Genomic DNA, 8,245 nt, shown 5'->3' on the forward strand with positions numbered 1-8,245 from the left:
GCTTAAGAGAAAAATTTACCAGTTGACAAACACTTCTTGTGGAAAGATCCCGCATTCAGCAAACTTAATTAGGATATAAAGACCAAGACTGAACGTTAAGCCAGTTAAGCTATCGTCATCGAGTTCTGGAATCCAGGAAATCTCTCTTAGGAATTTAAGCACTTCAGTTTCAGGAGAAGAATCTGAAGGCAAAGTGGGCTGTATATTTCCATTTAGTCACTCTGCGGTGAGCTTGATCACTTTAATGTGGCCAGCTAAGGGTCACTCGGAGTGAGTAATGAGATGTACTCAAACAACATAAGCTTAAATATACATCCGACCACAAAGTTTCCTCAGATCTCAAGGGTCAGCTTTCTCCCCTTTGTGGCCATGTTGGCTTTTGAGTTATGGTTATAAAGTGTCTATTTTAAACAGTAAATAAGTGATAATGCGGAACAGCTGCAGGGCACAACCTAGAAAAATGATTGACGGCACAGTCGTCATCTCTGCGTTCTGTCACTGCACCACTCTGAAATCCACTGTGCCTGCTTAAATGGGGCACATTAGCAGCTTTACGGTGACTAATAGGATCGCCACACAGTAATTCAGAGCCCGTGGCACATCTCTGCGGGGGAGAGATCAGATTTCAACAGACAAAAGTCATTAGGAAGGCAGTGATAGCCTGGACACTCCTTTACATAGCAAAGTTCTCCTATCTGAAATTTAAAAATGCATAGCTAAATAAAAACTCCACTTTAACCCCTTTCAAACATGAGTCCCCGGGTCTACTAATAAGCAAGCATATCTGATGTTCTCCAAGGAAATATCAGAATGAATATGATGTATCTTTACACTATTGAAAAGCACAGAAAAACAGTCCCCTTGTATCAGATTAATCTTTGGGAAAGTCACCGAAATGGAATCTTTTAATTATATTAATGCAATGTAAGTTTCACTCAGAAGTTTGAGACAAGTCTGTAACTGGACTTTTTTAGCTTGTGGTGGAAACTTGAGACTCTTAATAAGCAAATGAGGTATTGTAGTGTCTCTTTCTTCATCCTTGGGATATGATGAAAAAGGGATAGAAATATTTGCTTAAGAGTCAAGGACTCTTAAAGCCAAATTTACCTGGTTTCAGTGCATCCATTACTGAAACATCCCCTGTCCCAGACTCACTGGTAATAATCACCAATATCCTAATTTAATTAGAGCAACTTATTTTGGGTACTTTCTGGCATTTGTGATAGAGTAGTGGTTAGCAGACTGTGCTTAGGGGCTGGCTATCAGTTTTTGTATATAAAGCTTTATTGGAAACAGCCATAGGCATTCATTTGTTGTTGTTGTTCAGTCACGTCCTGCTCTTTGTGACCCCATGGACTGCAGCCTGCCAGTCCTCCCTGTCCTTCACCATCTCCCAGAGCTTGCTCAAACTCATGTGCATTGAGTCAGTGATGCCATCCAACCATTCACTTATGTACCATTTATGGTGGCTTTTGTACTACAATATCTGAGTTGATTGGTTGCCATAAAAATCACATGGCACCACATGCCTAAAGTATTTGCTATCTGGTTCTTTAAGAAAAATTTTGTTGTGTTCTATGAGAAAAAGAAAATTGCACTGTATTAATAGTTGCACAACTATAATTAGAAGATGCATTAATTGATTATATTAGGAGATCCCATCCAGAACAGAAGCTGTAACTTTCTATTCCTTCTTTCTTTTTTTTTTTTTCAATATCTGCAAATCAATCAGTGTGACACACCACATCAAAAAATTGACGAGTAAAAACCATATGATCATCTCAATAGATGCAGAAAAAGCCTTTAACAAAATTCAACACTTATTCATGATAAAAAATACTCTCCAGAAAATGGGCATAGAGGGATCGTAGCTCAACATAATAAAACCCATATACAACAAACCTACAGCTAACATCATACTCAATGGTGAAAAGCTGAAAGCATTTCCTCTAAGATCAAGAATTTAAGTGGTGAGCAGACGTCCACTCTCACCACTTATATTCAACATAGTTTTGGAAGTCTTAGCCACAACAATCCAAGAAGAAAAAGAAATAAAATAAATCCAAATTGGAAAAGAAGTAAAACTGTCACTGTTTGCAGAGGACATGTTACTATACACAAAAAACCCTAAAGATACAAGTGTCTATTCTTAATCAAACAAACCATCTTCAGCAGAAGCCAAATTAGTTAGTTTGGGTATGTAACAGGATTACCATCCTTGTATGTTTCAGGTTTTTAATCATGGCCTTTAACTCTGATTTCCACTAGTGGTAGTGTATTGGTTTACCATTTAGACAGAGAGAGGGAGTTCTAAGAATTTCCATCCAGCTCTTTTAATCAAAAGAGCCACTGCTCCAGGATGAAAGGCTATTATAGGGATTCTGCCAACAGACGTGTGTATTACAGATAAAACCAGGGACATAACCACACAGTGTGTGCAAGGTCTCAAGCACTCCACAATGGGGAAGGACTAGGACAGAAGCTCCCTTAGTTTCCAAGCCCTGAAGCCCTAGCTGACTATGGCTTTCTGGGTCTCCGGGAATAAGTGTTGGCTTTGTCCAGTGTCTAATAACTCCAAAAACGTTTGGGTATTTTCATTTCCACAGTGCATTTGCCAGTGCCTTTAGTGAAGTCTAGGAGGAAGCATGACACGCACACTCTAGTGGGTCCTTCCTCCAGGGCAGCTGACCTCGTTTTACTCTGAATTCTCTCTGTGCAAAGACTCTCAAGTCTGAAAACTGGACAAGGAGATTACAGTCATCATATTGTTTTGCTTTGTTTGTTTTTTTAGTTTTCTGTATCTTCTGATGTTTTGAGAGCTTAAAAAAATCTTGCTGACCTGGAAAGACTGCCCTTACCAGATATAGTCAGTTGTTAGACATAGCAAAGGTCTCAACCTGGAGTAGTCTTTCAGATGCAAAAAAATAAATCCCTCTGTGTCTATATCCCTTCCTAACCCTCTAAATCTCACAAAGACAACCAAAATTTCTCCTACCCTAAGTTACCCTGACCAATCCACGGCTGTTTACCAGACAACTAGAGACCACTCCTGCAACCCAAGGCCTGATAACATTATTCAGACTGTTTAAATCCAAACTGTTCACGCTGCCTGCCCTGTCCTTCTCTCAGAAACCCCAATAAAGGCCATGGTCTGGGCTTTCCTCTCACCCCAACTTCTGCCTCCTGATCAATATCCTATAATAATCCATAGTGGAAAAACCATAAACGTGTGTCTGTGTGTGTGTGTCTGTGTGTAACTGTATCACCAGAAACTAACACACTGTAAATCAACTAAACTTCAGTTTAAAAAATTAAAACAGAAAACTGCCTCATGCTTCTCCCGTGGCTTTGTATGGCATACCCTTCTCTCAGAAAATGTAAGTGATGAAGACCTCTCAAGGCCGCTGGCTTCTCTTTATAAGACCTGGGACGAGAACAGGACTGTGCCTCTATTCCAGTAGGTCAAATCAAGCCTATTTTCAACAGGTTGCTGTTTTATCGGTTTTATAAATCAAATTCTATTTTAATGGACTGCTGATTCATTTCTATCCTAATTGGCCCCAAGACCAATTAACTATCATCAAAATTATCTGGGGATTTCTGGTTCCAAGGCCATGTCTATTGTCTAGTGTGGTACCTACAGACCACCTTTTGGTTTCCACATTCAAAGCAGAGGACACGTTTACACATCATCTTGTTCTAAATCCTCAACCTATAAGGAATAGACACTAAAGTACTTGAAGTGCTGATGCTTCTTCTACCAATATATTTATCAACAGGACATAACTAGCATTTGCAGTTTATACATAATAAGTCCACTCCAACATCCTCACCTTCCAAGAGTTGGGATTGCTTCAGCTACATAATACCAGGGAAATTTTGGCATTTCAACTTCATTTAACTTGGCCACCACCTAATCCAGAGTACAGATGCTAAAACAAGCAACCAGTTAGAACCAGTTCCTACCACCTGAGCTAGCACATTAAATCCAGAATACTTGCCCATAGAGCCCATATTAATAAATATAATGTTATATTCTTTCTCCCTTTATATAGCTACCTCAAACTGCACTCCTATATTTTCAGACTTCGGAAGATCTGTAACTTGGCGAAGTTTTTCAGTATTTTCCCCAGATATATTATGATTCACAACTGTTTTGTAACTATGTGTCATTAGCTACAAGAGTCCAGGCCTCAATACTCAGTTGGGTTTTCACAGTCTTCAACCCCAACCAGAGCATATAAAACATTCCAGACTCCTCCATTTCCTTGAAAGTCAGTTGCTTACAACTATTCCTGGTACCAGTTTAGGTATCATTCAGGGTTCTCCTATGAAAGCGACAGTATCAACCCTGAATGATATAGGTAGAAAAGAAAATTATTAAAATATATTGCACATCTCATAGGATTTTTAGGAAGGCTGAAGAACAAGCTTTAGGGATACATGATCAGAAATATGTCTGACATCAGGTTGTAGAACTGCTGGTGGGGATGCCTCAGCCATGGTGACTAAATCAGAGGCTAAACCGTGCCCCACACAGATCTCCAGCACGGATCCTAAATGCAGCCCTGAGCACCACAGCTTCTGCTGCTCCACCGCTTCATCCTGAAATCATCAGTCCCCTCAAGGAGAACCTTCATAACCTTTGCAAGTCCAACAGATGCCTCAGATTTGTCAATCCCCATGACTTAGTTGCAAGAAAGTCTGAAAAACCTAAAAATAGATTTAGTAAAAAGAAGTGAGATCTACCTCTCCCACAGGCTCACAAAGTGAAGGAATCCCCTAAAACTTGCTACAGCTTTCATCTGTAACACAGAACAGATATAATTCCTCTTTACAAATCATCATTTCCAGCATAAGAAAACAGCTTCAATTTCCTTTCCTCTTCACAAGGCTTTTTACCTTTTTCATACTGTTCATGGCATTCTCAAGGCAAGAATACTGAAGTTATTTGCCATTCTCTTCTTGGTGAGAAGAAGTGACTCATTGGAAAAGACCCTGATCCTGGGAAAGATTGAGGGCAGGAGGAGAAGGGGACAACGGAGGATGAGATGGTTGGATGGCTTCACCAACTTGATGGACATGAGTTTGAGCAAGCTCCGGGAGTTGGTCATGGACAGGGAAGCCTGGCATGCTGCAGTCCATGGGGTCACAAAGACTAGGACATGACTGAGCAACTGAACCAAACTGAACTCACCAGGCTTAACACCTCTGCCTCCCTTTAACCCTTCAGGTGACAAGATTCCAAACTTCAGCCTCTGCTGGCCATCCTCTGTGGAATCCCACCAGATTGTCAATACCTCATAAACTGCCTAATACTAAAAACTATTTTTAATATAGTCATTTCCAGTTTTCCTGGGACTTTGATCAATGCTGAATTCTTATTGCACTAAAAGTACTGGAATATTTGTGGTTTTTTTAATTGAAGTATAGTTAATTTACAATGTTGTGATAGTTTCAAGTGTACAGTGAAGTGATTCAGTTATACATATATATATTATTTTTCAGATTACTTTCCATTATGGTTTACTATAAGACATTGAGTACAGTTCCCAGTGCATACAGTAGATCCTTGTTGTTTATCTATTTTACATATATTATGTATATATGTTAATCCCCAAACAATAATTTACCTCCCCCCACCTAGTGAAAGTTAAGCTTTCACTATTCCTTTTAGTAGCCAAATTTTTTCTAAGTCTGTGAGCCTATTTCTATTTTGCAAATAAATTCATTTGTACCATTTTTTAGATTCCACATATAAGTGAAAATATAAGTGTAAATATCATATGATATTTGTCTGTCTCTGTCGGATTTACTTCACTTAGTATGATCATTTCTAGGTCCATTCATGTTGCTATGAATGGCATTATTTCATTTGTTTTTGTGGCTAAGTAGTATTCCATTGCATGTATTTATCTACATGTTTATCTATTAATCTATCGATGGACATTTAAGTTACTTCCATGTTTTGTCTATTGTAAATAGTGCTGCTATGAACATTGGGGTGCATGTATCTTTCCAAATTAGCATTTTCTCCAGATCCATGGTCAAGAGTGGGATTTTCCAAGCATATATGTGTTATGTTTTAAGATGAAACAAGGGACTCGTTCCTGGACACACCTTGGCCTCTCCAGGTGATTTCTGCTTAGTTGCTTGGTATCTTACCATAAGCTTCTGGAACAATGACTTCTTGAGGAAGTCAAATCCCATATTTCTTTTCCTAAGGTAATCTCATAGCTTGAGAGCTCAGTAAGGAGCCTCATGGGGAACATTCATAATAGCTTCTTGGTCAACATCTGCAACACACTAGGCAATTAACACACCAAATGGAGTAAATACCGAAAGAGAAAAACTATAATTTTGTAAATGGAAAAAACTAAGAGAAGACGTCATTAGTTTGTTTTTGTTTCATGATGGTGGGTTTTTTATTTGGGGTTTTTTTTAGTTCTCCATTTGCAAAGTTAAGAGGCAAACTTAGAGAAACATGATGAAATTTTAATGTCTGTTAATTTGCTGAAGTGGGAGAAGAAATATGAGTAGCAATTGGAAGAGAAGATAAGCTTTATTATAGCAAAGTTTTTATAGTTTATAATTGACTTCACTGAATCTATATTTAGAAAAGATTTAACTCCGCTAGAAGACAAATATCTCAGAAATGAGCAAATCTCTTCAAGGAATCAGAAGTTAATTGCCAACATAAATAGGACATTGTAATTCTTTCTCTGATGGTTGTTTAGATTCCAGGTAAAGAGACATTTGTGCTTCATTTATGGACATTGATTTTGCTCAAAAACTTATGTACAGTGACTAAAAGTCAGCCTCTAAAATTTTGGAACTAAACATGCAAAACTTTACTTTGGCTTCTGAAATATATGGCAAATACATAGTATTTATCATGGGCTGAATACCATACACACACACACACACACACACACACACGCACACACTTTTTAATCTGAGGCAATCTCATTTAATCTGTGGCATGGAGAAGTAAAGTAACTTGTCCAAAGTTTCATATCTAGTGAGAAGTGGAGCTAGAATTTGAACCCCAGCTGGCTGACTCAAGTCCATGTCTTTACCCATTATGATCATGTAGCAAAGCAAATCAATATATTTCAGTCAGTTGTAAAGAAGAAATAGTATACTGATCAACTTTTTCAATCCCTGAGAAAACTGACTTGAAGCATGTCCTAAGAAATAATAAGGTGGGGATTTTTACAATGCTGTGTGAATTGTGCATGCCAATTTCCTTTGCCACACCAGATATCAAGGAGAGCAAAGTAAGGTTGCATGTTGTGAAGAGTACGGGCTCTCTTGGGGCTTAGAACATATCTTTACAGTTTTCAGGTTGCCAGTTAATGACTGCAAGATTTTCAGACTTGAGACATATGTCACTCCAGATCACCTCACTTAGCCATAAAACATGATAGTCAGTTCATGTTGCAAGTTAAATAACAATTTATCAATCCATATGACAAATTTAAGATGATATTCAAAGATAAAGCCACATAGATTGCCCTGATTTGTCGCAGCAGCCAGACCAAAAGGATACCATATTGCTGTCACAAAATATATTTTATTTTCCTGCCTGCACTGCAGTCTACAACCTGGCTCCAGAAAGCAATATGCTCTGATTGTCATCGTATATGCCAAAGGGACCCAGGGAAAAAGCAGTAGGAGTCAAGTTTGATCTGAAAAAGGTGGAAGAAATAGTGAGCTTCTGAAGGTTATTTATGGGCTTCTTTTGCCCATAAGGATTATTTTATAATAAGACACAGAGCTTCAAGTTTAAGCCAACTAAATATCTTGCATTAGCACTTTTGTTGGAATTCAGAAGAGGGACCAGAGAGATATTGATCCCATTGCAGGCATTTTGGTGTGCTAATCCAGCAAACTCAATGCCACATCTCTTCTGGTATCTCACCTTATTGTTTTACTAATGTCACATTGTTCATCTCCACGGTGCCCCCAACTTCCCTTTTGTATAATGTGAGAAACTAGAAGAATCTTCTTCAACAGGCTTAGGATTTTATAAGCAATTAGTTGATACTTGATCTCTACCATTTCTTTCTCCACTGTATTTTGTTTTAGCTTCAGACACAATCCTGAGCACACAGCACACACAGCAATGAGCATATGATTTATTCTGAGTAAGTTTGATAGCTCTTTTCTGGAGATCCTTGTGCCAGTACCCGATCAATTTATATATAATAACACCATTAGATTTTTACAAATTGTTTCATAC

The sequence above is a fragment of the Cervus canadensis genome, chromosome 30 (assembly GCF_019320065.1).
Source record: "Cervus canadensis isolate Bull #8, Minnesota chromosome 30, ASM1932006v1, whole genome shotgun sequence".
NCBI lineage: Eukaryota > Metazoa > Chordata > Mammalia > Artiodactyla > Cervidae > Cervus > Cervus canadensis.